The sequence below is a fragment of the Oryctolagus cuniculus genome, chromosome 16, assembly GCF_051225735.1.
Source record: "Oryctolagus cuniculus isolate XC-2025 breed Fujian yellow rabbit chromosome 16, ASM5122573v1, whole genome shotgun sequence".
In the NCBI taxonomy this organism is placed as follows: domain Eukaryota; kingdom Metazoa; phylum Chordata; class Mammalia; order Lagomorpha; family Leporidae; genus Oryctolagus; species Oryctolagus cuniculus.
The window spans coordinates 70,893,998-70,921,933 of NC_142882.1; the positions used below are offsets into that span (position 1 = coordinate 70,893,998).

General features: G+C 38.1%; 1 protein-coding gene and 1 pseudogene across 5 annotated transcripts in view; one reads left to right on the forward strand and one right to left on the reverse strand.

Annotated features, from left to right (window-relative positions):
* THSD7A (thrombospondin type 1 domain containing 7A) overlaps window positions 1-27,936 on the forward strand; it is a 689,693-nt gene that overhangs the window by 439,027 nt on the left and 222,730 nt on the right. The window lies entirely within an intron of this gene.
* On the reverse strand, window positions 97-27,839 carry LOC103349486 (ras-related protein Rab-9A-like; annotated as a pseudogene).

The window sequence follows — 27,936 nt, forward strand, 5'->3', positions numbered from 1 at the left end:
ACTGCTGCACAGGCTAATTCTCTTATCCACCCCTGTGTTTATGTTGAGTACGTGTATGAGTGGGTTGAATAGAATGCACCAACAATCTCTTTAAGATCAGCAGCAAGATGAGCTAGGCTTGGGATTCCGTGAAGATTGACCGTGTCTGTCTGAATCAAGTGATCTGACCTATCCTCTGTAGCAAGAACTCTTTGAACTGCTTCCTCAAAGGCTGCTGCGACACTGGTAGCATCTTTTGCACTTGTTTCAAAGGAGGGATAGTCGCCGTTGTCCCTGACCCAGGCTTGGGCTTCTTCTGTAGACACCTGTCGTTCACTTATGCCTATCTTGTTGCCCAAAATCACAAAAGGAAAGCTTTTCAGGCTCTTTCACATCTGCATAATATATGATTTTTTTCTTCCAGTTACTCAAGTTCTGGAAGCTTTGTGAATCATCCATACTGAAAGTAAGCAGTTAAGTCAGAACCCCTGTAAAATGGCGTCCTCAGGCTTCAGAATCGCTCTTGACTAGTTGTGTCCCAAATCTGCATGGTAACAAAATGTCCATTCACCTCCAAATCTTTATTTAAAAATTCCACACCTGTTATATGGAAAAGTTGGGCATCAAACTTATGAGTTACGTATCTGTCCATAAGAGAACCCCAACTCCAGGGATGGTGTCATCTTAAACTTTGCTTATTTCCACTTTACCTTACCCTAGTTCCAACCTGAATAGGAAAAGGATGGAGTTGGCTAATGGGCTGAGAAATCTCATGTCTTTTCCCTTCAAAGGCGGTTCTATTAATTCACCCAACAAATATTTAGTAAGTATCTATTATGTGTTTAATCTTTGTCCTTCAAAGATTAAGTTTAACAACACTGGCTTTGATACCTTCCAACTAATTTAGATATTCTTTGAAGCTCACGATATTTTAGGTAGGCATCAAACACTGTTGGGTAAAGTCGGAATGGGAACAAAATCATGAATTACTTTTTATTTGAGCCTCCATAGATGGGTATATTTTGAACTTTTTGAACTCTGTTTTTATTCTCTTTTCTAGTTAAGAATATGTATTTAAAACCTTTCCAAGCAGTACCCCCATGCTTTGTCATTTGGGGGACTCTCAATCAAAAATTTTAACCTGGCTTTCATTTTGTTCCTCTAACAGAAGTAGGGTGCCTTTCTTTCTGCCAAGGGCCTTTTGGATATTTATAACATCTTTGTGGGGCATACTAAATGCCTCCTATAGAATTTTTGAATTGTGAGTCTCACCTGCAGGTGCCTTGGTAAGACCACACCACATGATTCCACAGGCCTTATGTGGCCCATGGAGCATACACTCCCACCCTGGTATTGTTACTGGTCATGTAACCCAACAAAATTATTCAGTCTATTCATGATAACATATAGCTCTACATTCTTTTATTAGAAAGCTGTAATGAGTGGAGCAATCTTAAATATTTAGTTAGGTTACAGGAAAGAGAAGTTAAGATAAGTGAGTCCCTAGTGGTCCTTTTGAAAGTAGTTCTTTGAGGTTGTCTGAGAAGTTGAGGTCTGCCCCACCCCCAACACACGGCAGGAGCTTGGAAACTATGTCATACTGCACTCTGGAGGAATAGATTTATGCAATTGATGTAATAGGTAGAACGCCAGCATGAGACTCAGATGGCCTGGATTTAAGTCAGAACTCTCCCACTTAATTGTGGAATGAGAATAACATTACTGCATTGCATATTTGTCAGGATTACTGTGAAGATGCAAAACATGTGCATGTAAAGTTTCCATGTAAAATGAGAATGGCAGGGCAAAATGGTAATATTTATTAACAGTGATGTGGATAGCTTTACGAGCATTGAAAGCAAAAGTAGGAAAGAAAAGAACGTATCTCTTACCCTCTTAGGCTCTTTGTATCTCTTTCAAAATAGCAGAGTTATATACCTTAGGGGGAAGAATCAATGGAAATGTAATGTATGTGTGATTTCACAGATTAAAATAACCACCCCTTTTAAACCATTTTACCTTGAATTTCCTAGGAGAAGAACAGTAGTAAGACGTTTACCTTTAGTAAACCATATAAACCATTTATTGACTTAGAATTTCTATTTATTTATTTATTTATTTATTTATTTTTGACAGGCAGAGTTAGTGAGAGACAGAGAGAAAGGTCTTCCTTCCGTTGGTTCACTCCCCTAATGACTGCTACAGCTGGCGCACTGCACCAATCCAAAGCCAGGAGCCAGGTGCTTCCTCCTGGTCTCCCATGCGGGTGCAGGGCCCAAGCACTTGGGCCATCCTCCACTGCCTTCCCAGGCCACAGCAGAGAGCTGGACTGGAAGAGGAGCAACCAGGACAGAACCGGGCCCAAACTGGGACTAGAACCTGGGGTGCTGGCGCCGCAGGCGGAGGATTAGCCTAATGAGCCGCGGTGCTGGCCTACTTAGAATTTCTAATGATTTCATCTTTAATTAATTTATCCCCTTACTTGTAAGTTATTGTGTTCAAAATAAAGCTAGATATAAAGAGACTTAGTTTAGGTGTGTTTTTTTTTTTTTTAAGATTTATTTATGTATTTGAAAGAGTTACACAGAGAGTGAAGGAGAGGCAGAGAGAGTGAGGTCTTCTATCTACTGATTCGTTCCCCAAATGGCTGCAACAGCCAGAGCTGGACCAATCTGAAGCCAGGAGCCAGGAACTTCCTTTGAAACTCCCATGCAGGTGCAGGGGCCCAAGGGCTTGGGCCTTCTTCCACTGTATTCCCAGGCCACAGCAGAGAGCCAGATCTGACACGAAACAACTAGGAATAAAACTAGTGCCCATATGGGATGCTGGCACTGCAGGCAGTGGCTTTACCCTCTATGCCACAGTACTGGCATCCTGTTTAGGTTTTTCTTCCTAGAAACCTTTCCATAAAGACACATTCTGCCACATAATTCCAAATAATGTGGAGTTTTCCAAGTAATATAAGAAATGAGTCCGAGAAAGGAAAGAAAGATCAACCAAACTATAATATAAAAATAAAAATATGAAAATGGAGGCTGCTTTAGCAATTGTGAAGAAATTGTTATTAAAGGGGTGTCATAAGAATCATATAAAGTATATAAAAATACTTTCAAATGGTATGAGTAGAAGGAGATGAAAAAGAATTGGAAGAGTTGAAGTGAAGCTAGTTTGATTTTGTCGTGATTTGGATAATGCAGTGCTGAGTGAAACACTTCAAGGGTCGTGTCTGACAACGTTAATTTGGACAACTGTGAATCTGACCAGGAAGCACTGGAATGGTAATGAATGATATATGTCCACCCTGCTGTGTCCTTTTAGCTTTAGAATTGCAAATTTGATTTCTGAAACTCCTTGCATTGGAGCAACCAAAGCAATTGGAAAAGAAGGCCTTTCCTAATGCAATGTGTGGTTTCCCAGTTAAGAGTCTGCTGTTTTTTTCCAAAGCTTCGTTTTGCTTCCTATTTTCATTAAGCACTCAACAGTCTGAGAGCCAGAGGCATGAGAGAAGCTGGAAAAGAACTGGGTGTGGGAACCGTTATCCTATATAGTTGCTGTGCACAGAGCTAAGTGGTTTAAAGCAAGCTCTCATTCATTGCCTGCCAGGGATCTTCACTGAGAGCGGCTGGTGGAAAAGTACAGATGGAGTGACAGAGCTCTAGTGCTCTTACTGTGGGGCTGAATGAAGTACCTCAGTTGTACTAGATGAATGTGCCTTTGATAATAAGATCACGCTTTATGCCATTCATGGGCAGAATTTTGCCAGCTAGACGGAAGAATGTCTCAACTACTTGAGGGTGTTTCTGAATTCCTGCTCCCAGTCCCTGATCTTTGAGAGGACTTTGAGATGTTTGGTACTTGGCTGTTGTCAGTAACACACAGTGGGGATGGCCCTGGGAACTGTGTCCATTGTTTTGCACTGGTCATCTCTATTTGAAATGACCATGTTGGCAATGCCAATTTTTAAACTTGGAATTTCAATTATGTCTTTGTTTCTAATCTCCTTTTGGGCATTGTAGTTATTATTTTATTAGTGTAGAAATGCACAATGGTATTTCTATATGTAAATTTAATCTAAAATCATAACCTCTATGTATACCTTTTGATTAAAATATGTTGAATTTTTTCCACAAATATTTTAAAAGGAAATATAAATAAAAATATTTCAGACTTTTAAAAAGCATTAAAAACACTGAAGCCAACTTAATTTAACTGCAAAAAGTTCATGGAAATCATGCATTATGAAAGAGTCATCTCCATTTCAAAAGAATTTTGCACAAAAGTGAAATTGTTTATAGCCCTTGTCTAAAGCCTTGCAGAACAGTGGTGTTTCTACATAATGTTTATTGAACTCTTTTACTTAGTTGAGGGTTTAAGTTTGTGACTTAAACTAAATTGAAAGTATGCCGTTGTACAAATGAAAAATAAGAAAGGAAGGAGGAGTGAGGGAGGGAAAAAGGGTAGGAAAGGAAGTATCATAATGCTCTGAAATCCTTATACATAAAATACATTAAATTTGTCTTCATTATATAAATTTCTTTAAATTATAACATACCCATATATATAATTAAAATGATAAAATTAATAATCATTAAGAAAAACATAAGGGCTAGCGCCTGCTGCACCGGCATCCTATATGGATGCGGTTGGAGTCCCTGCTGCTCCACTTCCCATCTAGATTCCTGCTGATTGCCTGGGAAGGCAGCAGGGGAAGACCCAAGTTCTTGGGCCCCTGCACCCATGAAGAGACCCGGAAGAAGCTCCTGGCTTTGAAATGGCCCCACTCCAGCCATTGTGACCATTTGGGGAGTGAACCAGCAGATGGAAGACTTCTCTCTCTCTCCCTTTATCTCTCTGTCTATAACTTTGCCTCTCAAGTAAATAAATAAATCTTTTAAAAAATAACAGTTAAAAAACCATAAATAATCTTATCCTTTAATTCCATTTCTCTACAAACTTTCTTAAATACCCTTTATATGAAGAAAGATATAAAGTAGAAAAAAGTTGTTAATCATTTGCACAACTAATTTTTGATAAAAATTATTGTTTGAAAGGTAGAGAGACAGAGGCAGAGATTTCCCTTTTCTGTATCACTCCCCAAATGCTTTTTTTTTTTTTTTTTTTTGACAGGCAGAGTGGACAGTGAGAGAGAGAGAGAGACAGAGAGAAAGGTCTTCCTTTGCCATTGGTTCACCCTCCAATGGCCACCGCGGCCAGCGCACCGCGCTGATCCGATGGCAGGAGCCAGGTACTTATCCTGGTCTCCCATGGGGTGCAGGGCCCAAGCACTTGGGCCATCCTCCACTGCACTCCCAGGCCACAGCAGAGAGCTGGCCTGGAAGAGGGGCAACCGGGACAGAATCCGGCGCCCCAACCGGGACTAGAACCCGGTGTGCCAGCGCCGCAAGGCGGAGGATTAGCCTAGTGAGCCGCAGCACCGGCCTCCCCAAATGCTTTTTTCCCCCATATTTCATGATGATAATTCTGTCTTTATGTCTTCTATATTAGATATAAATATTAGATAATGTAGTTATTTAAAGTGTTGAATTTACTTTCTCTTTATACACAATCGAAATAGACTTATTTTCTGATTGTATAATGTTATTATCTTTAAACTGGCATTTTATAATTTAAAATACAAAGAAAAAGCAAAAGTCATCTAGAATACAGCTGTCCATAAATAACCACCATTAATATTTTTATGGCTTCCCATTACATGATGTATCAAATCATGTAATTTTCTGTAAATTGGATTGTAGGATATATGCTAAATTTATTGTTTTACCTTTCTTCTATCATAGTAACACATCACATTCCAGTTCCCCTACTGAGTATGTTGACAAGCTGTATTTATAACAATCTACCATACAGATAATACACACATACACAAACATGCAGCTAACTTATTTTGCTTGTTTAAAAATGGTTCATATTGCATATACTTTTATGGCACATTATTTTTTTCCAAAAAAAATTCCTCTGGAAACCCATTCAACTTAAGCAATATAGCTTTAGGATATTCAGAAATTTTAAATTTCTTTTTTGATGGGCATTAACTTTATTTCTGGTTTATGTCCACCATGAACAGCCTGCAAAAAATGTTCTCAAATAGATGTCCTTGTGAATTGGCCTTTTTATTTCTATAAGGCATTTTTCCCAAGCATGAGATTTCTGGGTCAAACTTAATTTTCAAAGATATTTCCAGACCCTTCCCCAAAAGGTGGTAGCACCTGACATCTCCATTAGCAATGCTTATGGGTACCCATTTTCTCTTCCTTTGTAGAAGGCTTTTAACTGTTGCTGGTGTCATGTATGTCAAATGATACCACATTCTTCTTTGAATTTTCATATCTTTAAGTACTCAATCTGGGCATTTACTCATTTTTATAAGGAACCTTGAGTTTCCTATTTTAAACATCCCTGTATGCTTAACGAACTAAAGTTCTGTCATTTTCCTGTTCTGTTTGTGAACTTATCAGTTACAGTAAATGTTCTTTTGTAGTAATTAAATCTTTTTTTTTTTTGACAGGCAGAGTGGATAGTGAGAGAGAGACAGAGAGAAAGGTCTTCCTTTGCCGTTGGTTCACCCTCCAGTGGCCGCCGCAGCCGGTGCGCTGCAGCCGGCGCACCACGCTGATCCGATGGCAGGAGCCAGGTGCTTCTCCTGGTCTCTCATGGGCTGCAGGGCCCAAGGACTTGGGCCATCCTCCACTGTCTTCCCGGGCCACAGCAGAGAGCTGGCCTGGAAGAGGGGCAACTGGGACAGAATCTGGCGCCCCGACCGGGACTAGAACCCGGTGTGCCAGCACCACAAGGCGGAGGATTAGCCTAGTGAGCCGTGGAGCCGGCCTGTAGTGATTAAATCTTAAAATATACATTAAGTTTTATCAAATCTATTGACAGTGCAAGCTTAAAAATTGAAAATGCCAGGTATCTTTTCTCTCCATTACAGCTTCTGCATTTTCAGTTGAAGCTAAGGTGGTTTTCCAAGGCATATATTTAGTCTCTTAGATTTCCTTGTTTCCATATTATGCTATTTTAGTTATAAATTGAAGCCTTTAACCTGTGTGGACTTGATTTTGTGCATGTCTAATCATTTTTCCTTTTTTTTTCCTTTGAATGTCGGATGGCACAGACACCATTTTACATAGGCCACATCTTCCCCATTCATGTGGCATATCAATTTCTCAGATTTTTAAAAGCTAATTTTGGATTCTGAGTGATATATTACTTATCTATTTGTCTTGTCCTGTCCAATACCATGTGTGTTTTTCTATAGTGATTTTGTATTATATATGTTACATCGTTTATGTCAATTGTTGCTCTTTATGGACTTATCCTTATGATTCTCTGGCTAACATTGAGGTTCTCAATTGTTACTCCAAAAATACCTGTGTTGTGATTGTAACTGAAACACTTTATACCTGATGTGATTATAAAATTCTATTGATACTATCATTTTCTTTCTCTTCTGCTTTTATAGTCACTGTTATAATTTTAAATAATATATTTTATACACATTTCCTGATTAAATATTTTATAGGTGTTTTATTTCCTTGCTAATACAAATACAAGTTTTAACAAATATTTCAAGGTTTAGGTGCTTATTGTTAAAATAAAACTATTGATTTTTGTATATTTAACTTCTATTCATCCACATTAAGTATTTTCTTTAAATTCCAAAAATGCTTAATGGAATCCATTGAGTTATCAGGCACTGACAGCAACAACAATAATTTATCTCTTCTTTTACAATGCTTATGTTAATTTCACTTCCATCATAATTTTACTTGGGTGAACAAAGCAGTTTTAACAATGACAGCAATCAGTAATATTCTCCCCCCAGGAGGATGCATTTAGGCTTGCTGAAATGATTATTTTTAAATGAATAATGAATAAGAAAAATGTAAAATCAAGATATTTAATAGTAATGTAGTATTGTAGTCCTTTTTTTATATCCAGAAGCATACAAATAGTTGAGAAATTTACTATGTTTCAGATTTACACTACTCTGTTATAAAGATAAGAGACTTTATAACATTGACCATGTTACAGAATCTATGCAAACTGAATGCTGTTTAAGGAAGAGCAACACATTAATGGTTTATGTTTTGTGCTCCATTAATTTCCACTGGAGCACAGATCTGGAAATGAGACCTATTGGTCTTTGAATACAATAATACATGTTCTTCTCTAATTGAAGACAGACTATTGATAATGGCAGTTTTCAATTAACTCCAGATCTCTTAAATAGCCTATTACTTAAGAATAAGCTAAGCATTTAATCAAAACACTGTGGCTAATTTTCCTTTATTCTAGTTCACCTCCTAATTAGACTAGACATTAACAGCTAACCAAAAGGTAAATCCAATGTAACAAAGGACTTGGTGATTGTTGATAATCTGTGTAAATTGGATGCTAAATGGTGTGAAGTGTTTGTGTTATTTGCTAGCATTCAGAATATTGGAAATGTATTTACCTATTTCACACTCTGTTAGCATTCATACAGTGTAGTTATATAATCTGTGTACTTTCCAATTGGATATCAGGCTGGCTTACAATAACAATGCTTAATTAATCAATGATACATACATAAATAAATATAAACATGCAAACAAGGAATTATGAAGAGGAGAGGATGGCATATATGATACAAAATTTTTAAATCACCTTTGAAAGATTACTATAATAGTTGAAAATAAAATATTTATGTACATGAACAGCTAGAAAAAATCAGATTTGTATTTAAAATGTGCTCACCTGTATTTCATTTATGTGTGTTTTACATATTTATTTCTCCCATCAGCTTTAATGAATATCGAGGACACAAGTTTATACTGTAGTTTTATAAAACAATTCAAGATGTGCCAAAGTGCTATGGAACAAGTAACATGCATGTTTCTTTTGGGTGTAGTAAGTTTTGGCTCACAGAAAGTAATATATCTGGTTAAACAACTTACAATTATTTTGCAAAGCATTAGAATATCATCACTGTATATTGCTTATGTTATTACTCAGCATTTAAAACAATTTATTTGAAGAATAGGATGGTCATTACGCTTAAAAAGTAAAAATATTTAAATAATTGTTACGGAGTATAATCACAGACTTCTGCTCTTTTTATTGTTCAATATTGTTCCCTCTTTGTATCTGAGAAGAAAAAGGGAAAATACTACTACTATGTATAGTCTTTCAAGGATGTAGTTAATGCAACACAATGATTAGACATCTCAGCTATCTGTGGATTATTGTGAAACAAGATACTGGAGAGAGCTAATGGAGGACTAGGCAAAGTGATAATAAAAGAGCCCAAGGAAGTCAGATGGAAGGGTTCCAAGAACTCAGAAGTGAGGAACTTCCTGGCATTTAAATGCATAAGAGAAAACCAGCAATCTAATCAGTGCTTCTCGGAACCAGATTCTGACTCCTTTTAATACATGAGGAAAAACAGGCTAAATGCTGAACTTTTAATTTGTCTGTACTTCTTAAGTCTTACATCATTCTTAAACTGGTTGAAGCAATGGTTGTAGAAGTTACTTCTGCCTCTCTAGATAGCCTTGGATCAAACTATCAGATCATACTGTTAGGGAACATGTGCCTTAATCTGTTACTGGTGTTCAAACATGTGTTCACTTGACATTGTCGTAAGTTCAGCTTAGAAGGAGGACCGAGATGAAATCAGAACGTTGTTCTGAACTGAATTCTGTGCACTTTGGGATCATATATCTTCATCTTCAAAGCAAAGGTATTAACAACTATGACAGCTTGGTGAAAAAATGGAATTGCAAATATGTTAAAAGCACAGAGATCTTTAATAATGTTGAAAGTTATAAGTGAAACTTAAAGGATTAGAAGATATCTGTTTAAAATTTTAGTACCTTACAAAGAAAGCATCACAAACCAGTGGATAGAGGAAAATTTATTCAATAAATATTGCTGTAACATTGGTAACATAAGAATTCAGTGACAGAAAATTGTTCTTAAAGCTAATTTACAATCCTTCAGTACACAGCACAAAAATGAACACTAGTGATGTATTTTTTTTTTTTTTTTTTTTTTTTTTTTTTTTTTTTTTTTTTTTGTGACAGGCAGAGTGGACAGTGAGATAGAGAGACAGAGAGAAAGGTCTTCCTTTTGCCGTTGGTTCACCCTCCAATGGCCGCCGCTGCAGCCGGCGCACCGCGCTGATCCGATGGCAGGAGCCAGGAGCCAGGTGCTTTTCCTGGTCTCCCATGGGGTGCAGGGCCCAAGCACCTGGACCATCCTCCACTGCACTCCCTGGCCACAGCAGAGGGCTGGCCTGGAAGAGGGGCAACCGGGACAGAATCCGGCGCCCCGACCGGGACTAGAACCCGGTGTGCCGGCGCCGCTAGGCGGAGGATTAGCCTAGTGAGCCGCGGCGCCGGCCATAGTGATGTATTTTTAAATGTCAAATTATGGAGGGAAGTAGAAGGAAATATAAATAAATACTGTCTAATATCTGGGTGGATTTCTTCATTAAAATAATTAAGATAATAGAAGAAATAACAGAGTTCAAAATTATATAATGTGGCAGCTACAATACAGTGTGAGACCAGACAAATCTGGGCTAAATCCATGTTGTTCCACTTACTTCAGTCACCTACATTTACTGTAACTGCACATTACAATTGGAAACTGGCAGCTGAAAGATAGTCAAAAGCATGCACCCTTGTTCTACAGAGGGGATCAAGCTATAAAATTGGAAACAGCTTTATAGATAATAGAAAATGAGTACCCAATTATCAAAATATTAAGTGTGGAATTTGGCCAAAATGGTAATTACAAACATAAATGAATTTATTAGAAAACTAGTGCACTGGTCAGTTTTCTTGGCAGCAAGCAGTAGAGTTCATAACAGTAAGTTTATTATCCAGAGAGTTTATTATTGACATTAGCATGAATTCCTGAAGAGCAAGGGAAGCCACCCCCCCCCAAAAAAAAACCCTAAATCTGAGAGAATTGCTCAGTTCTACAAGGGGAGAGGTCTGACAGAGGCTTTGTGCCTCTGCTAAGCACTCCCTGTTCAACATCCAAGAAGACTGGAGTGGAGCACAGTAAGATAGTGCATGATATTGGCCAGCTTGGTCTCTTCCTTTGGACATCCAATATTTATAGTATGTGGTTCAACTCAGTAATTCATATATGAGTCTCAAAAACATGCTGCTGAAATTATACTATCCCTTTTACAAGGGAAAATGTGTCACCATCCCCCCCAAAGTCTCATTAGTAACTGCATTCCAGCCCTTGGTGATGTTTATTTCTCCTCTACCTTGATGATAATCCAAAGTTTATAAAAAGATGCATTATATTATCCACCACTAACATGCTCTATAAAATACAGAAAATAGGGAATAAAATTAATAGAATTAATGTAAGCAAACATGAATCTTGCACTGTCTTAGTTTCTGTCATTGGTTAAAAGGCCAATGTAATAGGATTTAATTCTTTCATTGTATATTCAATTTGCCTGTAGTTTTCAGAATGTCAGCTCTTTCTTTTCTTTATCTCCAGTAGGAGAGACCTGAAACATCAGTGCTCTGTTGGTTTAAGCTTTAGTCTTGCATTTATAACAGTAGATGAAGCAGTGCTAGGAAACAGCCCACTGTGGAGCAGCAACTCTATCTGGTGGTGTTGAAAGACCGATCATCACAGCCAACTGAGTAAAGCCCCCCTTTGCTTGCCAGTTGCTATAGTAGTATGAAGAACCACAAGTAAGCTGTGGGCCGCCTCAGCCCCTGTATCACTAGAGATATTGTCTCCCAGTGGATGCATCCATCATTTGCAAGCCCTAATTTCCAAAGCAGGATACACAGAGTCATGAGTATAGCAACCAGTGGTTTCCTTTCTTTTCTTGTTATGTCTATTCTTTCCTTTTGGTTTTGAAGTGGGCCTGCAGGTAGGATTCTGGATCTTACCTTTATTTCTCTGAACTATGTCTTTGACTCTGGGGAAAAGAGCACCGTATATTTGATGCAGGTTCAGATAAAACTTTATGATTTCACCAATTACTGCCCAGCTAGTGCCTTAACTGAAACTTCTTTTTAAAAAACATTTTTATTAATATAAAGAAAACAGATTTTATGGATTCTATGCAATTCCAGTAAGACAACCATGCTGTCCTTGGTCCCCTGCTCCCTTTCAGTTCCCCCTCCCCTCATCAATTTTTGCAAAACCATAATTTTAATCCACTCTGTATTCACAGGCTTAATTCACTACTAATCATAATATTCAACAAAAAGTGGAAAATCACAGTTACACAGGCATATAAACAAGTGATAAAAATGACAATCATATCCCAAATGACCATTTCATTCCTATATGTTTTTTGATATTTTATATCATCTGCTACATATTAGAGAAAACATCTGGTATTTGTCTTTTCCAGACTGGCTAATTTCAGTAAGCATAATGGTTTCCAATTGCGTCCATTCTGTTGCAAAAAATAGGACTTCATTCTTTATGGCTGAGTAGTATTACATAGTGTATCTAATACACTTTCTTTATCCAGTCATCAGTTGATGTACATTTGCATTGATTCCATATCTTAGCTATTGTGAATTGAGCTGTAATAAACAAGGCGGTACAAATAACTCTTTCATATGCTGATTTTATTTCTTTGGGTAAATTCCCAGGAGTGGGATGACTGGGTCATATGGTAGGTCTATTTTCAGATCTTTGAGGAATCTCCATACTGTCTTCCATAATGGTTGCACTGCTTTGCATTACCACTAACAGTCTATTTGGGTACCTTATTCCCCAACTCCTCATAGGCATTTATTTTTTAAAAATATTTATTTATTTATTTGACAGAGTTACGGAGAGGCAGAGAGAGTAAGAGAGAGAGAGGTCTTCCATCCACTAGTTCACTCACCAGATGGCTGCAACTGCAGGAGCTATGCTTTCTGAAGCCAGGAGCCTCCTCTCGGTCACCCACATGGGTGCAGGAATCCAAGGACATGAGCCATCTTCTACTGCTTTCCTAGGACAGAGCAGAGAGATGGATCGAAGTGGAGCAGCCAGGACTCAAATTGGTGCCCATATGGGATGCCAGTGGTGCAGACCAGGGCTTTAATGTGCTGGGCCACAGCGCCAGCCCCACAGAATTTATTTTTGAATGATAGTCATTCTAACTGGGGTAAGGTAATACCTCCTGGTGGTTTTGATTTGGAGTTCCCTGATAGATAGTGATCTTAATCATGTTTTCATCTGTCTGTTGGCCATTTGCATTTTGTCTTTAGAAAATGGCATGTTCATGTCCTTTACCCATAGCTTAGCTGGATTATTTGTTTTGCTTTTCAGTTACATGAGCTCTTTATAGATCCTGGATATTAATCCTCAGTCAGTTGCATAATTTGCAAATATTCTCTCCCATTGTCGGTGGCCTCCTCACTTTGTTCAGGGTTTCCTTTGCAGTGCAGAAACTTCTTAGCTTGATGTAACCCCATTTGTCTGTTTTTGTCTTAATTGCCATGTACATCTGGAATCTTTTCCAAGAAGTCCTTGCCTATGCTAATACCTTGCAGAGTTTCACTGATGTTTTGCTCTAGTACTTTCATGGTATCAGGTTATAGATTTAGATCCTTGATCTATTTAAAGTTGATTTTTTTTATATAAGGTGTAATGTCTTGTATCATACTTCTGCATGCATAGATCCATTTTTCTCAGCACCATTTGTAAAAGAGACTATCATTTCCTCAGACATTGCTTTCAGCTCATTTTTCAAATAAGATATCTTTGAATAAAGCATTTAGTAAGTCCCTACAGGGTGAGGCTGGCAGAAATGTGGTGGATACAGTCGGAAATCCTTGCCAACATATCATCCAGTCCCTTAAGGTCAAATTGCTGTATTTTCCAGGATCAAAGGAGTGAGCGTGGTGCTATTCTAGGACTCATGGTTGTCCACCCTCGCTGACAGGAAAGACGCTTAGAATGGTTGTATCCTGTTGACTTTTGGGAAAAGGAAGAGCATGTTTTTGTGACCAGACGTAACTTCTGTCCTCACCAGCCTTATTCCCCTTTTCATGTATAAGTACGTAGACAGGTGGCAGGAGAAAGAAATTGGAGTTAGTACAGCCATTGCTGGGTTTTAAGGGGTGAGACAACAAGAGGAGGTACAGTTCAGAAACAGAGAACAGATATGCTTTTGTACAAAAACCAAAGATCCCCACTTGGGTTATTCTGTGACTATAGGTTTTACTGAGTTATAACAGTCAAGTTCAGAGATACTGGCCTGAAAGTTAGAAGGAGCTATAAATGCTTTGTAGTATTCTAGAATTCATTCAAGGTTGCCAATTTACTTATTTTACTTAGGATTTGGCTGTTTTATTCTCATCCATTTACTATCTGTTTTCTCTACAATCTGGGGAATTCCACCCAAGTTATGTCTCTTGTTTTATGATAGGAGAATCAAGATATATACTTGTCTTACGTGAATGCCATGTGCTCAAGATTGTGGGCCATATAGAAACCTCAATGTAGTGTGAGTCCCCTGAGTTATCATTGGCTCTGTTTCCCATATTTAACACCAAGATGTTACCAGAGATTCCAGCTTATCTGTTTCTTTCTGATTATAAAATATTGTGAGTAAAGTCCCACAGGCTGTATTGTGGTACAGAGACCTGATTTTTCCCAAAAGTAGAATGGTGAAACTGTCCTGCTCCTGGACCCTTGTGAAAATAAAGAGGAAATACCAAAGGCAAAGTTTTTTCAAAAAAAAAGATTTTCATCCTTGCTAATAATCAGAGAAAAAAGAGTTGACTACTTATCACCCTTTGACTTTAAAAATTTAAATATAAAAGTTAATAATATCTGGTTTGGATTAGGGGGATGAAAAAATTTGACCCATACTATCAGAATATAAACTAAATTTGCCATCTTGGCAGATGAGTAGTATTGTTAAAATGCAGGACCCAGAGGAACCAAGATGGCTGAATAGGGTGTAACCACAGTAACTTAAGCTGCTGTCTTTGGGATATGAAAAGAACAAAGGAAGGAATATATTTGCAGGGAGTGATGAAAGTTTTCCCAGAAGAACAAAAAAAAAAAAAAAGGTCTCAGTTGGATAAGAGGAGAGAAGACAAAGGCAGCTCTGCGGCCTGCTGCTCGGCGCATCCAGCTGCAGGCTGTGAGCCACTGTCTTACCACCTTAAGGTAGCAAGAGATTGTTGCACACCCCACCTCTCACAGCTGAGAGGGAACTCTGCAGTCACCCACTGACTTTTACTTCAGCCTGGAGACCTGACCGGGGGCTGAGCAACTGCTGGACTAGGAGTGGAAACTGCATTGCTTCCCTTTCCTCCCCTTCCCCACCCTTGCACAGAGCGCCATACTCTGCAGTGGAAAGCTGTGCCTCATGCCTCGGTTCTGTTCCAGCATTGTCGTCAGAGTCAGGCCAATGTGTGGAGCAAAGGGCAGAGCCCTTGTGTCCTGAAACTGTGGGAGTTTTGGGGCATTAGCCCCAGAGCTACACTCAGGCACTATGCATGAGCTGGGGATTCGCCTAAGCTGCTGGGGGATAATACCAGAAGCATCCCATAAAAAAAAAAAAATCCCCTCCCACCATGAGAGATCTGTATAATGACCCCCGTATATCCTGCAAAACCAGAACTATTAACAATTCATTCTAAATTTCTCAGTGCCACTGGAATCTACCCAGTGAACACAGGCTAGATACTTGCATACCTGCATTCCACTTCTCTGGACTCAGATCCTCTGCAGTAAAATCTGTGTAAATTGAAGTCACGCTGTAGGACTGGAACAGGGTTCACTTTACATCCTGTAGTTCTAGGACTAGAAATGTTGGTATATAAGCCACAGCACTAGTTGAACTCCCCTAGCAGGACCTGAGGAAGGGTCCATCTGTATCATACAGCCCTAGAGCCACAGCAATTGATGCCACAAGCCCTGGCATCCCTTAGGCTTGCCAGTCGGACAAGGGGCCAGCCATTCTTGTCTCCCTCAGCATGAAGAACAAGACCCTGACTGTCACATTCACCAGGGAGATTGACATCAAATTCTCTGTGGGCCAAAAATACACACCAAGGAAACCCTTATTCATCAAAGCCACACTTCTTGTCCCTATGAACTATAGCAGACTAATCCACTATGTCACTTACAGATACAGCTAGAATTGTTTAGGACAAAATAAATCACTAGTGACTACAACCCTGGGCTCACTTAGAACCAAAACCAAAGTAACAAGCCAAGTAACACACTGCATTCCAACTACAGCATAAACTGTTTTCCAATAAAAACTACTTCATAAAGAAGAAGGGGAAAGTATACTACATAGGCCAGCATCAACATAGGGACACAGGAGACATGAAGAAGAAAGGTAGCATTATGCCTCCAAAAGAACACAATAATCTTCCAGAATTAGATCCTGAGCTGAAGGAAATCTATGAAATTACAGATAAAGAATTTAAAATAATTATCATCAGGAAACTTAGTGCAAGAGAATACAGATAATGAAATGAAGAAACCAATTAGTGACATGAATGAAAGTATTACTAAGGAGGTAGAACTCATTAAGAAGAATCAAATCAAAATTTTTGGATGAAATCTTCAGTGAGATTTAAAAAATGTGATTGAGAGCTTTAATAGCAGAATGGACCAAGTGGAGGAAAGAATTTCTGACATCAAGGACAAGAATTTTGAAATAGCCCAATGAGACAATAATAAAGAATTAAAAAGAATGAAGAAAATCTATGCTAAGTATGGGGTAAAATTAAATGAGCAACATTCGTATTATAGGCATTTCTGAAGGAGAAGAAAATGTAAAAGACATTGAGAATCTGCTAAATGAAATAATAGTGAAAATTTCCCAGGGCTTGAAAGAGACATGAACATCCAGGTACAAGAAGCTCAAAGAACCTCAAGAAGACTCAACCAAAAAAGATTGTCTCCAAGGCATATGATCGTCAGATTGTCAAAAGTTAAAGACAAGGAGAGAATCTTTGTAAGAGAAAAATTAAAAACAGTGGAAACTCATTCAGATTAACATCTGACTTTTTGGCAGAAACCCTGTTGGCCAGAAGATAGTGGGACTTAAAAGAAAAAAGAAGATCTTAAAAGAAAAAAAACCTTCCAACCAAGAATATTATATCCAGCAAAGCTATCCTTTAAAAGTGAATGAGAAATAAAGTATTTTCCAGATAAGCAAAAACAAAGGATTCACTACCATCATACGAGCCTTACAAGAAATTCTGAAGGGCATCCTGCATTAGAAGTAAATATGAAACGTATGTCACCACCAGATTCACTGACAGAGCAGGTAGAATCATTATTATTCAATCAACAATTAGTTCTTAGCTATGGATACTAAACTTGAATGTAAATGGATCGAATTCACCAACCAAAAGACTTAGGTTGGCTGAATGGATTTAAAAAAAAACAAGACCCCACTGTAGGCTGCCTACAGGAAACTAACTTCACAAACAGATACACATAGACTGAAAGAGAAGTGTTAGAAAAAGATATACCAGGATAATGGAAACCAAAAGTGAAGACCATAGCTATCCTGATATCAGATAAGACAGACCTAATATCAAAAACTATAAAAAGAGATAAAGACATTAAGAGGTTCTATTCATCAAGAAGACCTAACAGTCATAAATCAATTGTACCAACAGAAGGACGTCCAGATATATACAGCAAATACTATTAGACCTACAAAGAGATAGATTCCAATGCAATAATATTGGATAACTTCAAGACTCCACTCTCATCAATGGGTAATTCATCCAGACAGAAAAATCAATAAAAATACATCAGAGTTGAAACATACTATCTAGCAAATGGACCTAACAGACATTTACAGGACATTCACCCAACAGCTACAGATTACACTTTCTTCTTATAGTACATGGAACATTTGTAGGATAGACCACATACTAGACCACAAATCAAGTCTCAGCAAATTTAAAATGACTGAAATCATACTAAGTATCTTTTCAGACCATAAATCAATAAAACTAGAGGTCAATAACAAGAAGAACAATAGAACACTCATAAATAGTTGGAAATTAAACAACATGCTGAATGATCAATGAGTCACTGAAGAAATTAAAAAGGAAATCAAAAACTTTCTTGAAGTAAATGAAAATGAAAACACAGCATATCAAATCCTGTTGGATACAGCAAAAGCAGTATTAAGGGAATTTTACAGCATCAAGCTTACATTAAAAAAGAAATGTCTCGAAGATGTACTGATGCATCTTGAAGACTTAGAAAAACAAGAACAAACCAACTCCCCAAATCAGCATGAGCTGAGAAATAATAAGGATCAGAGCAGAAATAAATGAAATTGAAACAGAAAAAATACAAAAAATCAATAAAATAAAAAGTTGTTTTTTTGTGAAGATGAACAAAATAGATAAACCTCTAGCCAGACTAATAAAATAAATAAAATTAGAGATGAAAAAGATTTTACAACTGACACCATGTAAATACAAAGGATCATAGGAAACTGCTGTGAAGAACTATAAGCTAATAACCTGGAAAACATCAAAGAAATAGATAAATTCCTGGGTTTGATTCATATAACCTATCAAGATTAAATCAAGTAGATGTAGGCAACCTAAATAGACCCTTAACAAGTAATGAGATTGAAGCAGTAATCAAAAGTTTAATTGTACGATTAAGTGTTGATTTAGTTAGGTCTTTCCTCACACTTGAAATAGACTTGAATTTGAAGAAAACTGTATTTTAACTGAAAAAGTACTTCCAGATCCTCTTAGATTTGACATATATGTACAGTTGAGATTGAAACACAAGATTCTTCTACATCTGTAATTATTAAAGTCCAGGTTGTACCTCAATATATAATGACAGGTATTATACATGTCAAGTAGATATTTAATCTGGCCTGTCCCTTTTTATTAATCTTCCTTGTGCATTCTCTTCTTTGTAATTCTGTAATTCAACACAGGAGATTCCTACTGTTAAAGAGTACATGCATTATAACACAATGAAAAAAGTGATGAGATGAAAAATAGCCAACAAAGGTACTTTTTCATTAACTTGAACAAACACTCTAGCAGCAAGTCCCATAGAGCTGTAATGACTTTTCATTTTTCCCATTTATTGCAATTTAATATAAGATGTTGATTTTTAAGTCCTATTTCTGAATGTCTTCACTGAACCTTTTGCAGACTTTGAGAGAGCATTATGCAATGGCAAATAGAATTATTTTCTGTTAAATGATATAGCATTCCCATTCCTCTCGGTGTAGAAAGAACTAACCAACACCGGCTCTTCATCCCACACACTGCATCTGTTAAGCATTTATTAAAGCGTTATTGAGTGGTGGGTAGGATGCTTTAAAGTACCATCTATTTCTCAAGGACTCTTTATATCTTCCAATTTCATGCCTCTTCTGCGGTTTTATTTCAAATAAAATACTCTTTACTACCTTCACCTACAGTACTGATGATGATTTCTTCCTATTAAGCTGTCTATGTCAGGTACTTTATCAGTTGAAAATGTGTTGTATATTTTTCTCAGTACTGAGGCAAAATAAACAAATGAAGAAATAATACAAGGTTGTGATCTTTGAGGGAGTGTAATGTCTAATAGGAGAGTAAATACTATGCCTGTTGAAATTAGAGAGGTGTAGAGGTAGTAAATAATCGAATTCCTTTTCTTTGTCAAGGGGGATAACTGTTTTGAGTTAATTCAAAATTTAGGTGGCTTCCAGAGAAGAAATTTCTGACTAATTGACAGATGAAAATCTTTCGGCTTGTTATTTTCATTCTTTCCATAATGCCATCACTTTCATGCAACAAATTTGTAGGCATTAACCTTTTCCAGGTAGTTTTTACTATCAGTGACATATGGTGTTCACAGCAATGTTAGGAAAAGGGAAATCTTGCTGTTGCTAATTTAGAGTTGTGGAGAGAGTTGGTGACTTGTTCAAGATCATGTGACAAGGGACAGCTGTGATGTCTTTCCACTCTTTCCAGGACAAATTTTATATTTTCTACATCTTTTTTTTTTTTTTTTTGACAGGCAGAGTGGACAGTGAGAGAGAGAGAGAGAAAGGTCCTCCTTTTGCTCCTTTTGCCGTTGGTTCACCCTCCAATGGCCGCTGCCGCCGGCACGCTGTGGCCTGCGCACAGCACTGATCCGAAGGCAGGAGCCAGGTACTTATCCTGGTCTCCCATGGGGTGCAGGGCCCAAGCACTTGGGCCATCCTCCACTGTACTCCCAGGCCATAGCAGAGAGCTGGCCTGGAAGAGGGGCAACCGGGCCAGAATCTGGTGCCCCGACCGGGACTAGAATCCTGTGTGCCGGCGCCGCTAGGCAGAGGATTAGCCTGTTGAGCCGCAGCGCCGGCCTCTACATCTGGTTTTAAAAAAAAGAAAAAAAATGATAGTATAGAATTTCATTCAAAAAAGTAAGGTTTGGCACCCCCCCACACACACACTCCAATATATATTTCAAAACTAGAGTATATACTTGTCTCTGCAAGAATTATTGTGAAAGTCCAGGAGCACCTCTCTCTGAAGTCCCTTTGGCCTCCTTCCTGTGGCCACATCACACTGTCCTGGTGGCTGTCACCTGGACCCTGCTGCAGTTCCTCCAGACTGTGTCACTTTTGAGGCAACTGGGCAGCAAGCATAATTCAGAATTATTCACTGTGTTAAGTAGACTCCTGCCCCAATTTAACTTTCACCTGAACTGAACCAGGTTCCCCCTCTGTCAGATCTGCTGTGCCCTGAGATCAGCTCACCTTTTGCCACATGGAATCGTGTTAAACTAGGTATCCACAATTATGGGCGTATGAATTGAATGCTTAATGTTTCCCTTATTAAATTCAGTATTTCATGAAAGCTTCGTTGACTTCAGCAGGTCTTTGAAAGATTTAGATAGCCAGTGAAGGGAGGGAGTCAGAAGGTATAAAGAAATAGAAGGATGCCTCGTTTCCGTATCTGTGAGAAGATAGGGTGTGAAAGGCCTACAATGTCGGGCACAAGAATTCAAACTGGATGTGGCAGGCTCTGCTAACCGTGGATTCTTGAGTAGATGATACATGGGAGGAATATAAATTTGTCAGAGACACAGTTCTGGAAAGATGGTGTTTAAAGGTCAGATTTGAGAAAAATGGCAGTTTATCTTTCTAGTCCTGTCATGGTACATACAACACTTGGTTCAGGATTATAGACATGCAAATAAAGATCACTGGGTGAGTTGAAAAGATATTCTGTATAAGAATTTGTGAGAACTTATTGTCAAATTTCATATTGTTGAAGTCATGGTTATGGGTGTTTGTCTACTCACGTACAGTGAACGTTTAAAGATTAAAGGATACCAGGGAAAAATCCCAAAATTAGTGATCAAAAGTAGGAAAGAAGCATTATTTTAGAATAGCGATGTTGCTTTTTCTTACATTTTTATGAATTATGAAATATATTTATGATTAGGTTCCATTTTTTTAAATCTGAGAGAATTATCACCCATGGGTTCAAGTCCCTAAATGCCCACAATGACCGAGGATAGGCAAGGCTGGGAGCAAGGAACCCAATACAGTTTTCCCACAAGGTCACCAAATCAACTATTTAATCCATCATCTACTGCCTCCCAGAGTGTGCATTGGCAAGAAGCAGGATTGGAAGTGGAACCAGACTTGATCCTACATACTTTGGGCTTCTCAACTGTCATCTTAATCCCCTAGCCCAGTAAAGTCATCATCTGGACATTCAGTTGTCCAAGCTATGAAAAGTTGGCCAGACCAGGTGGATGTTAATGGAATCCAATGTCCTAGTCAATATAGAGAAGAATTTCCAATTCATTATCATTGCCCCAAAGTGATTTACCTTTAACCTCTATCCCTTAACATTGATATATTAGACTTAGTTTCTCAGTTTCATTTGCCGTAAAAAACAGTATGTGACAGTTAAATCAATTTTTGAACTGGCGCTTGGTAATTCTTTTAAGCAATTGATACTTAAAACATCACTGTGGCTACATTTTCCTACTCTCCTTGTTTAGTTCAAGTTTTAAACACAGAACTCTTGTCAGCAAAAATGCCTTAGTGTTAAAGAATGCCTTTGATGCAGAGAATAGCCAAGGCAAGTATGGCAAGTATACCATGCAGCATCACTTTGGAAGGCTGGCAGGGAGTTTGTCTCATGAGCAGTGTGGAGTTTTCATTCGAGGTGGATTTGCATTTGTGCCGTGATCTTTCACCGTGGTTTGCGGCTTGGAACAGCCTGGGTGAGAAGGAAGCAGCTGCATGCTAGCATTCGCTGTGGGAAAGGACAGAATACCTAAGTATAGGCTCTTTCAGGGAGGCCTCATTGCCACAGCTGTTCACCCCATTACTAAATACGCTCCATGCTGATAGTCTCCCAGTCAGCTGCTGACCAGCAGTGTAGACCTCGGCTTTAATAGGGAGCGTGTGATCACTCCAGCTGGCAGGTGACACCATTTGGCAGTGTCCCCCACGGCTCAGTTAAAGAAGTTCAGTTATCAAAGCAAGGGAGAAGACCTCTGTCTTTATAGGGAAAATGCTTTCAATGTGCATGAATTTTGCTTCCCTAAGAATTATTACTTTTTTTTTTTTTTTGACAGGCAGAGTGGACAGTGAGAGAGAGAAAGGTCTTCCTTTGCCGTTGATTCACCCTCCAATGGCCGCCGTGGCCGGCGCACCGCGCTGATCTGATGGCAGGAGCTAGGTACTTCTCCTGGTCTCCCATAGGGTGCAGGGCCCAAGAACTTGGGCCATCCTCCACTGCACTCCCTGGCCATAGCAGAGAGCTGGCCTGGAAGAGAGGCAACTGGGACAGAATCCGGTGCCCCGACCGGGACTAGAACCCGGTGTGCCAGTGCCGCGAGGCGGAGGATTAGCCTAGTGAGCCACGGCACCGGCTCGAATTATTACTTCTAATTTGCTAAATTCTCTGAAAGAAAGGGTACATTCAGATATTAAAATTCACTAAGGTAATTAATAATATTTGGAAAATTGATAAGTGAATGTTACAGGAAGTTTAATTTCACATTTAAGGAAAAAAGCGAAATTTGGTCTTAGAGAAAATTGGGAGAAGTCAGTTTTCAGGACTGAATCTGAAAACAGAAGCCCATCAGGACTTAGATTGGTTAAGTTACAAAAACAAGAGTTACAGAGAGAAGGACCTTACTGATCTTTTAGTAAAAGGTAATTGTACCATACAGAAAGTTGTCCGGTGATGTGATGACCACCTAATAAGGCTCAATTAACCCAAGAGTGGCAATTTAGAAATGTTTTAGATTCCTTGGCTGTGAGTAGAGCATTCATCATTTTCTATCTTGCTACAAATTGGGGATGTCTGAAAAACCAGGAACACTCATTAGTACTGAAAAAGAAAACTCTTAGATTTATAGGAAAAAAATGTATAGCCCACTCGTAGTGTATGCTAACACTGAATCTCTGCATGTAATTTTAAAATTAAATCTGTTTATGTAACCAAAAGAGATGGAATTACATACAACACTGTCAGTTGGTTGATCACTGCCTTATATCTGTGAGAAATGTATCAGCTTCAAAAACAATATGTTTCTCAGTCTATAGAGTTCCATTAATATTGCATAGGTGATTAAGGTCTCCTTATGCCTGTATTTTGCTGTTCAAGATTAGAACAACCACTTCATTCTTGGGGAAAACTAATAAAATTACATCTGTGATTATGCTGTACTAACAGAATATAGAATGTGACCAACAGATTTTGTTGTTTCACATCACACATATTGATGTCTATCTTCCAAAAGGGGCATATTTTCATGAAAACCGTTGTAAATCAAAACATATCAATCCCCTCAGCCCTACATTTTTGTCAACTTTTTCATGACCAGAACAAAGCAGAGAAAAATAGAAGATAGAACTGAGTCACTTGGTAACTGCTGATGATCTGGTGACTTAGTTTAGTCAAAATGAAACAAATAAGCAGCACAATACTATGTGCCCACTCAGGTGCACCGCAGATCCTATGTAAATGATGCAACTCTAAAATCTCCAGTGCATGAATACTCCAACTTCCCGTGGTCCTGACTTTGAAGTTTTTTATAGATATTTGCTATTTTCCAGACTTTTTAAAAACACACACCCCATTATCAGGAGATTTCAAGTAAACCCTATTCCTTAATTCTGGATCTGCATACTAGGTATTTTTCCTAAAAGATATATCCTAGATTACATCCATTCCAAATCAGTATTTAGGTTGAACTCATTTATGAACTAATAGAAATTTGCTTCTGATTTCTCCCCTTTAAAGAATTTCTAACCCATGCATTACTAAAGTTAGTAACTTTCAAGTTATTTAATGACCTCTTTCATTTTTTAATCCCTGCAACTATCCTCTAGATCTTACAATTTCTAAACTCCCTTTTCCTTGTAGCTTATAATTGCTTTTAATTTCCAATACTGTTTCTTTGGTTGATATCCATATTAGGCTCATAAACACAAAGATCTAGTGTGAATCCTAGCCTTGCTGTTTACAATCAGACTTGGAGGGGATATTAAAACTATATTTCCTTGTCTGTAAAAATAAATCACACCTCAATAAAGCTGAAGAAAAAAGCCATGTGAATTGTTAAAATTGTGACATTAAAGGAAGCCTTGATAACTGAAAGTGTGTTTATAAAAAATCATGTTTTCAGAGAATGCCTGGAAAGAGCAATCAAAAGATATCTTGGATAGACATATCAGGTCTCTGCCTTGCAAGGTAGTTTTGAGGATTTTGTGAGTTATTGTAGGTAAAACTGGACACAGTACATGGTTATTTATGTTCAGTACTGGCTAACTCCATGTGCATCATCATATCTCACTCATGTGCATCATGTATGAAAAGATTAGCATAGCATTTGGCACTTCAGTTGTGTTTCTTTCCAATATTAATATTGTTATCCCTGTCTTAAATCTTGTGCCATATTAATCCATTCTCTCACCTCATTTCACCACCAGAATCTACGTAAAATATAAACATCATCTTCTTTTGGCTCTAAATTTTTGAATGACATTCTTACATATACAATATATTATACTTAACCAAAAACTGCCTCAGATCTAACCTAGACTTTCAAGTTCCCTTCTTATTTCCATTCATTATCAAAAATTTCCTAAACTGAGGCCAAAGAAAAATGTATTTCCCACCCATGAACAAAGAAATACAAAAAATGCTATTTTCTCACATATCCATTAATTTTTATTAAAATTAAGTGAACAGATTTAATGTATTTCATAGGTGCAGTTATAAAAAGATTACTTACCTCTCACCCTCTCTCAATCCCCTTTTCCCTCCCATATTTACTTTTTATTCATTTTTGCAAAAATGTAATCTCTGTAATAGCAGGCTTAGTTCACCACTAACCATAATATCCAACAAGGAAAACACAGAAAGACCAGACAGAGTTCCACAGGAGAATAAAAAAGGGCTAAAAACAACAATTATAAGATGTTGGTTTAATTCCTATACATAATATTGTGTTCTATGTTAACTGCCATATAAGAGAGAAAACGTATTTTTTTAAGATGAATTCATTTGAAAGGTAGAGTTAAGAGAGGCAGTGATAGAGACGGAGAGATCCTCCATCCACATGCTCACTACCCAAATGGCCTCAATGTCCAGGGCTGATCCAGGCAGAAGCCAGGAGCCTCCTCTAGGTCTTCTACCAGGGTACATGGGACTAAGCACTGGCTATCCTCTGCAGCCTTTCCGGGCATATTAGCAGGGTGCTGGATCAGACATTGGGCAGTTGGGACTCAAACCAATGTCCATATGGGGTGCCGGCACGGCAGTCAGCAGCTTTATCCACTACACTAGAGTATCAGCCCCATATCTCTCTGAGACTGGCTAATTTCACTGAGCATAATGGCTTCTAGTTGCATCCCTTTGTTTTTGTTTTGTGTTTTGTTTCAGAAGACAAAATTTCATTCTTTCATGGCTGAGTAGTATTCCATAGTGTTTTGAATTTGTTGAAACTTGCTATGTGGCCCAGCATATGGTCTGTCCTAGAGAAAGTTGCATGTACTGATGAAAAGAATGTGTATTCTTCAAATGTGGGATGATATTTTCTGTAAATATCAGTTAGGTCCACTTGGTCCATAATGTAGATTAACTCTATTGTTTCTTGGTTGATTTTTTTGTTAGTTGTTCTGTCCAATTATGAAAGTGCAGTGCTGATGTCCCCCATTAATATATTGGAGTCTATGGCTCCCTTTAGGTCCATTAGCATTTGTTTTAGGTCCATTAGACTATTTGTTAAGTAGTCTGGCACCCTGACATTAGGTGCATATACATTTACTGGTAGTCACATCTTTCTGTTGAATTGATCCCTTAATATTATACAATGCCCTTCTTTGTCTCTTCTAGCAGTTTTTGTATTAAAGTCTATACCCACTCATTTTTGCTTTCTGTTAGCATGGAATATCTTCCCATCCTTTCACTTTCAGAAAGTATTCTTGTTGGTGAGGTGTGTTTCTTGAAGGCAGCAAATAGATGTGTCCTGTTTTTTAAACCATTCAGCCAGTCTGTATGTTTTAATCTGAGAATTTAGGCTATTTACATTCAAGGTGGTTATTCATAATTCATGACTTGGTCCTGCCATTTTTCCATAAATATTCCTATTGTTTGCTTTGGATTTCCTTTGTACTTTATTGTATTTATTATTTATTTGAGAGAGTTATAGGTAGAGGGAGAGACAGAGAGAAAGGTCTTCCTTCTGCTCGTTCTCTCGCCAAATGGCTGCAATGGCAAGAGTTGAGCCAATCTGAAGCCAGGATCCAGAGCTTCCTCTGGGTATCCCACTATGGTGCAGAGGCCCAAACACTTAGGCTTTCTCCACTGCTTTCATAGGCATATACAGAGAGCTGGATTGGAAGAGGAGTAGCCAGGACATGAACTGGCACCTATCTGGGATGCTGGAACCATAGCAGAGACCCTACAGTGCCACAGCTCAGGCCCCTTCCTTTGTACTATTACTAGGAGATTAATTACCTTCATCTCACTATGATAAATTCTGTTATTTAGTCTAAAATTCACCCTAGTAACCTACAACTTCATAGACCTCCTGCATCTCCCCAAGTAGAATTATATGCTTCCAACTTAATTACTGTAATCATTATATTTCAGAGATCTAGTATTAAGTAGAGTTACTCTATTTGCTGAAAGGTTTTGAGTATTAGAGAATTATCAGAAAAAAACTGTATATACACTCATACTCATCTTACATGTATAGGTGTATGTACACACACATATATATCTACATATACGTACACATTTTAAACATCCATGTTATTCATGCCACACATAAAAACTGTATAATCATGTAGTTAATATTACTCTCATGGTTATGCCACTTTCTTATATATAGGCTCTATGTTGAAAAGTGTTAACATGTGTTAGGAAAAATGTTCTTTTTAGCATCTTCATAAACGTGCCAAGACCTCCTTAGTGCAAATAGCATATTTACAAAGTGCATAGCTGCACAGCTGTGGCAAATCCTGGGTCTGTGAAATGGTTGATGAACAGTGTGTCAGTAACTTTGGGATTAGCCTTAACTAAAGCAGTTGCTTTAACAAGCTGAGATTTATAGGTAGTTGACTGTGTGAGAAACAGGGCATCATGGCTAAGAAAATGGGCTCAGTTTCTTAAAAAAATCTAAGTTCCACTCCACTTCTTATCAGTCGTATGACCATCAGCAGTTTCTCTAACTTCTAAAAGGCTGCTTCTTTATATAGTAGAACTAACAGTGATATCTACATAAAAGGATTATTGGAGGTGTTAAATGAGGTAGTATGAGTTAAGTTTTATACTTAGTCCCTACCAAGCTTTCATATTCATGGGACCCATTAGAGTACCAGAAGCCATACTTGTCATCAGTATGAGTAGAAGAATAAAGAACAGAACTTGGTGTCTGGTGAGAATTTAGGTATCTAGAACTTACAGGTCAGGTGCAAGAAGCACT